The sequence below is a fragment of the Crocodylus porosus genome, unplaced genomic scaffold (genome assembly GCF_001723895.1).
Source record: "Crocodylus porosus isolate Cpor-Errol unplaced genomic scaffold, CroPor_comp1, whole genome shotgun sequence".
NCBI classification, from domain to species: Eukaryota; Metazoa; Chordata; order Crocodylia; family Crocodylidae; genus Crocodylus; species Crocodylus porosus.
In genome coordinates, this window is record NW_017728886.1 from 88,384,353 (window position 1) to 88,391,287 (window position 6,935).

The following is a 6,935-nucleotide window of genomic DNA, read 5'->3' on the forward strand; positions in this document are numbered from 1 at the left end:
GCTACGTTCGCCCTAACGTGACGGTGAGTGGCGCTAGGGAGTTTCACGGCCGCCCTTAGCGCCCGCTCCCTCACAGGCAAGGATTGTGTTTTTATTCTGTGTCTGTACCTAGCACCATGAAGTTCTAATTCATGATTAAGAGTCCTAGGGACTATGGTAATACCACTACTACTACAAATGTTCTGCCCAATCCATCCATGCTGTCTTACAATCTCTCTCCTACATGTGTTGCCTCAGGAAATAACACCAGCCTTCTCACCGGTACTCTCTGTGTAGCAAGTCAAACAGTCTGAGCACTTTGAACTAAACCTTGTCGACTGAGCTTTAAAGCACCCTGCTGCCCTTTTTCAGCATGGGGACGCTGATATATATGTTACTTATGGCGCTTTAATTGAGTCTGCTCTGATGTGCTGCAATTACAACGCATCAGAGCAGCCTCCCTGCACATGTATAGGAGCCGTGGGAGCCTGTCAACTAAGAACACTGCACTCGGTACTATGCAACTGTGACTGCGGTACAATGTAAACGTGTCCAAGTAGACTGGAATCTATCTAGCTCAGGTACCAGTAGCAGTCATGCAAGGTTTTAATACTTCACACCAAGTGTTTTTGGTGCTACAGCTAGATTGCCACCAGTATCTCAATCAATTAGTTCAAAGCTGCCATTGGTAGGTCTACATTACATTGCAGTAACAGTTCTCAGAACATCTATCTTATCCAGTCATGGTTGAGATTTTCATTTCCTGCTACAGCCAGAGAACCATATGCGATTTGTTGGCTTCTTTAGTTGCCATGTCAGACTGTCCTTTCAATCCTACCCCTCAATCACTTCTGTACTGAGGAATGTGAGATTTATGAATTCTTCATAATTGTATAGATGACACGTTTAGAAAGTTGAGCAATATGACACTATCAAAAATATATGCCTTGAATGATTTAACGTGCAATGTGTAACAAACATTGCTCATATGAATAACCCTCATTCATGCAAGAAGCCCCATTGACGTCAATAAAAAGATCTGCTTTGTCATAAAACAAAACAACAGATATTATATATTACAGCATTTTTGTGGGTTTGGGGTTTTTTTAGTTGAATTGGTAAAAAGGAGTTCTGGAAGACAGAGCACAAAGGATTCTGGGACATAAAAGTCATGGGATAAAAGGCCGGGTGTTCTAGGAATCACAGAAGGAAAAAGGATTGTTCAGATTCTACAGTCTAAAATGCAGTGTGCACGTGCCAGAAAATATCATGCTGATTGAATACCAGTTGCAAAGGAAACTCACAGCTTGACAGTTTTAGAGGTTTGCCAGAGGAAGAAGAAAAGTCATTTGGATAGGGTGGAAACTTGCTCAGAGTGGAAATGAACTCCATGGGTCACTTGGTAAACAGACAAGAAGTTAGTGTAGGGCCCCCCGGGAAGGACTAGTAACAAGACAAACTTCAGAGGTTTGACTGAAAACAAGCTGCCCAAGGACGGCATCTCAAAAATGTCAAGGTTGAGATGACACACAAAAGATTCTTATTATAGGTTTTTATTAGGTTGTTTCTAGTGATTTTTTCCCTGAAGGCTGGTAACATTTCACTTTCCCTGGATGTAATTCAAGAAGATCTTATGGGCAGGTTCTAAGTAGTGCTGAATGCTAGGGTGCCAAAGGGACGTTTTAGCAGAATATAACCATGGCATACAACCATAACTTCTGGGGTTCCTTTTTTTACTCATGACCCTTGTTACCAGATTTGCCCATCACTTTGGGATGGGCAAATTTATTTATTAGGGGTATATTTCTGGAGTCTCTGTAATTCTATTAGCGTGCTGCTTGTATTACTTGTGTTTCTATATGGAGCTGTATCTCTCCTTTCTGCAAGTCCTCAACCCCAATGGAGCTATCTTGCAGGACTCAGTTTCAATGGGGCTGGGTTCCTCCAACCACCAAATCAGTAAAACACATATACGCACATACATAAGCAGATTAGCAGGACACACCTGAGCTAGGCCGGGTTATTTAGCATTGACAGGCTAACACCCTCATATGCCTTGAACTCAGTTCATCAGGGCAACAATAAAATGCAGTCAGACACAAGCACATGGGTTAACCAAGCACATCTGAGTCAAGCCAGACTATTCAGCATTAGCTGACACCCTCATAAGCCTTGAACTCGGTTAATCCCTTATTTCAACAGGACAATAATAAATGCAGTTAGACACACATACACACAGGCTAACAGAGTACATCTGAGCAGGCTGGGTGCGATCAGCACTTTCAGCTGATATCCTCATGCGCCTCAACGCTCGGCACATCCCAATCTCATCACAATGGTCCTAGTAGTAACTCCCTTGATGAGCGGACCCCACCGTAGTTTTGGGCATTACAGGGATCTTTGGATAGGTAAAAAAAGTGTTGCTGCAGAGCAAATGGAGAGGTCAAGGGGAAGGAAGAATAAGTGAGGTTCAGAGAGAGAGTATAGCAACCAGCTTGACCATAAAAGTTATTTATTGCCAGATATAGGAACTTATGATGATACCAGTAGTAATAGCCATACAAGAGAGACAGATAAACAGTTACAATATTACATAGTTCCAATTAAGTATTTGGGGATGTCTAGTTCTAGTTTGATTAGCAAAAATCGGTTTAGAAAGCTGTGCCTGGAGCAAGAGAGTTAAAGTCAGGTTCCTGGAGTCAGAGAGAGAGAGAGAGCTGGGACCTCACCACTTTGCGAAGCTTGAACCAGTCGAGGTTCCCAGGTGTTTGTTGGAGCTGGCAGACAGGTAGAGCCCTCTGCACGATCAATAGAGAGTTTGCAGGCAGAAAAGGAGTGGAACTGGTGCAGCTTTCGGATCCAAGCACCAGGACAGAGACTTGAGCTTGGGTAGGGGTGTTTGTAGAGAACTAACAATGGCTCAAGGGAGAACACTGGGTTTGTTTATGGGTAAAGGTTGGCTCATGTGCTCGATAATAGGAACTGATCACTCGTGGTGATGGGTGCCATTACTCTGAGGAAGCTCACAATATAGACAGGCAGATTCAGTGTTTTGCATACCACTAGATGAGTCATTACTAGAATTGGTCTAATAAATACTGAGCTGGGTGTGTGTAGACATGGGTTGATTAGCGTTTGGAGCAGGGGGTCCCCCATCAAGCAGTGCTCCCCAGCTTCTCTGATCCCAAAGTTCAGTGCAGTCCTTGCCTTGGAATCTCTGTTCTCCATCCTGAATGCTAATGAAGGTGCATGTCTGTCCCATCTCCCATTTAAATGAGTTGCCATCCAGTTCCATCTCTGATTCAAATGAGACCAGGGGAGTTGCTTCACTTTTATCACCCTTGTCTGGAGGGCTTTAGATGCGTCTCCCAGGGCACCTCCATTGTCTTTTGTAAGTCCTTCCTCTAATCAGTTCTTGTTCAGGCAGAGGTGTGGAAGGGGTGAGTCCTTTGTGAATCAGACAGGCTGCTACTGTGCCAGGGTTCCCCAAGAACAGAGCTGACAGGTAACACCCTGCATTGTCTGCGAGGCTGTAGGAATGGCTTAGAAGCTGTTAGCAAAGCTCCAAAGCACTTAGTCCTCTTGCACAGAAGGATCCCTCCAGGGATCAGCTCCAAGGACAAAGCTGTCCTAATGCAACCCAATATTCAGGCCACTGAATTGTACTTGGCTCAGAAGAGGAAGTAATGCAATTGCAGGATTTTTAAATGAAACTTTTCTTTAAAAAGATTTTGTACAAATGGAATACACAAGTCAATGAGCCCGAATGAGTGCGGCTAGGAGTGAGCCACTTTCTTGGCTAAGAAGTGAATATGTAAGAAAAAGCAAAAGGGTTTTTTTTCTATGTTCAGGTTGTAAATTAATGAACTTCAAAGTTAAAAGTATGAGCCCAGCTTAGGAAATGAGTATACATGGAAAATGCCAAAGGCTGTTTGATGGTTCATTGCATAATTATTTTAAAGCAAAGTTTGAAACTTTAAAAATATTGTTTAATTGGCTATCTTATTTTTTTAAAAATACCTGAGAGCTTTTCCTGGATGGCAACTTTCATTATTGTCCCTTGCTTATTACTGTCTGATGCAGGAAACATTTCCACACTGTTTTTGTGGCATTGTTTCATAATATAATTCTGTTTTGGTTTCCAGTATGGAGAGGTGGGTCCTTTTTCTTTCTTTTTATTTTTTGGTCCCTTTTTCTCTCCTTCCCCTTTATACATCTTGTGTTTGTCATCGCTTATATCTGAGGCTTATCATGGTATATTTTTTTCTTAAATCAGGTGACATACCCATGATGATAAGGAGCGAAGAAAAATTTAAGATTAACCCTATATAATGCATTATCAGCCATTACAGAGTCAATATTTATGAAGTTACCGCATGGAATCTAAAATAAAACAGTTATTTCTGACAGAAGATTTAATAAAATAGTTAGTGGTACGGATACATGGAAAATACTCTTGACATTTTATTGGTCTCATATACTACAAATGATGGGCACTTTAGAAACATTTCTAATAGTTCAATTATTTTAGAAATCAAAGTCATGGAGACATACTGGGTGCATCTACATGTGCATTAATGTGCCATAGTTATGGCACATTAAGTCTACTAACTCAATAAGCAGTAACTGGCACTACTGGCCAGTACCACTGACATATGCCTTTTTAGTGACAGTAATGTGCAGTAGACTCATTCTACTGTACTTTAGCATAACTTTTGCTGTAATGCACTAATGTGTAGTAGAATTAACCTACTGAGCATTTAGCATTTCATGTAGGTGCACCCACACTGTAGTTAATGTCCCAATACACCCCAAACCTGCTGTTTGTACCCCAAACCTGCTATTATCCACAAATGAGGAAACTCTTAAATAGCCTTTTAGGTATCAAAACTATGTATTGCCTAAAATGGAAGTCACCTGAACCATCAGTGATGTAACAGAGAAAGGAAGTAGCACATTGCCCTAATATCGCAAAGCTAATATCATTTTGGTGTTAAAAGGTTCTAAAACCCAACCAGGGAAAATTCAGCTCTCTTTTTGGATCTTATATTGTAAAACCCCCCGGATCAGGTAAAAAGGTTTTGCTAGCAAGCATGAAGATCTGAATTCAGATCCAGACAGAATCCAGTGAATACCTGCTATAATCATGTGCTGCTGAATATACGGAAAAGAACTGGATCTAACTTGCTTGGTCCCATACATGGGCAGATCTGGGATTTTGAAAAGGGAGATGCAGATAGTGTAGTGCATCATCACATATAACACAACACAGATTTTTCTTCAGTTAAAAAGATACTAGAAGCTTTACTAATAAGCAGGGGCCCAAAGCTACATTAATCAATTTAAAATTAAAGCAAAAACAAACAAACAAACAAAAAAACTTTATTGGCACATGCATTAATTTGCGATATCATTCATTATATATAAAAACATAACAAACTAGGCTAAAATAATCCAAGGGGGTTGTTTCATTAATCGTGGTTATTATAATTAAATGTATATGTCTCTTTTTCAGATTCATAAAACAATACCAAACCTTCCTGAGCATCTGGATAGTGCTTCCAATGCTTCACTAAAAGTGATTTCTACACCTGAGTTAGTATATCCTCAGATGAGTTAATGTTTTTATCTAGATTTAAAAATCAGGTGCAGGGCTGTGAAATGGGAGCTACATTACTAGGAGCAGACAGCAGTATTGCAGAATTAAACCATTAAAGACTATTTAAAAAGGAAAGAGGATCATTAACACCCATGGAATGAAGACTTTAGAAGCAATCAAGAGAATTATAAAGAGCCATTAAGTCAATTGACACCCTCACTGCTGCTGTCACTGCTAGGCTGTTGGCTATAACCTTTGGATGCAGCAGGAAGCAAAGCGGGGTGGGGGGGGGAGGAGAGGGGAGAAGGAGGGGTGCAAGTTTACCAGGGCACCCCGCCTTGATCTGCTCCTACTCAGGAGGAACTTTGGCCTCCCAATCCCATGTCACATTTCAACACGTCAAGATTCCTTGTTTCCAGTCAGCCCTAGATATTTGCCTTGTGTTGCTCATACACAACTGAATGCTGCAAAACTGACTCACTATTGCAATCTAGGCAGCAGAACCGCAACTTACAGGGCACGGCTTCCCGAAACATAACTGCAGGGAAATGTAGAGGGTTCCAAGTTGACTTTAAATTCTTGCAATATAAACAATTTTGTAATATTTGACAAATGCTGTCATACTGGAATAATCAGAATTATACTTAACCTCCTTTATCACCAGAGAAGAAATGTAATTTATGCCAAACATCTATACTATGTCAGCTAGGAGTATGAAAAGATGAGACTTTTGGTTCTGCTGGCAATGCCCTCCATCTGCGCACAGCTATGCCGACAGAAAAAGCTTCTGCCAGCAGAACTTCTGTTGTTCAAAGAGATAGGAAACAAAGCCAGCAGCGAACTACTTCTGCTTGCATACCCTAGGAGGCTTGCATACACTACACACTTCTGCTAGGGGGCTCTGCATCATACCTTTACTGTTCAGCTATGGCAGTAGCAGACCCTTAAAATAAATATTATAAATGTGTATTGTGCTACAACCTCATTGTAACAGAAAAGTCCACTAAGAGAAGGTGTTTGCTATGATAAGCTTAGTCAATCTGACAAGTCTAGTAATGAAAAAAATGACTCCAGCTTTTGAGTTTTATAACCCAGGTGTGTTGCTACAAGTAGGATTTGTTATAATGAGGTTATATTGCATATATAAGTACATTATGTGCAGATCCCCCAGAAAAAACTCTGTTCTCAGTCACATCCAAAATTTGTGGCTTCAGTGAAGAAGCATACGGTTAACATTAACATCAAGCCCTTAGAATAGGAATTTGTGTTACAAATGAACAAAACAGACTCTAATGACCAAGCAGCAGTATTCTAGCACAGTGTCGTGTCTGTGGCAATACCTATGTAGTTCTTCAGG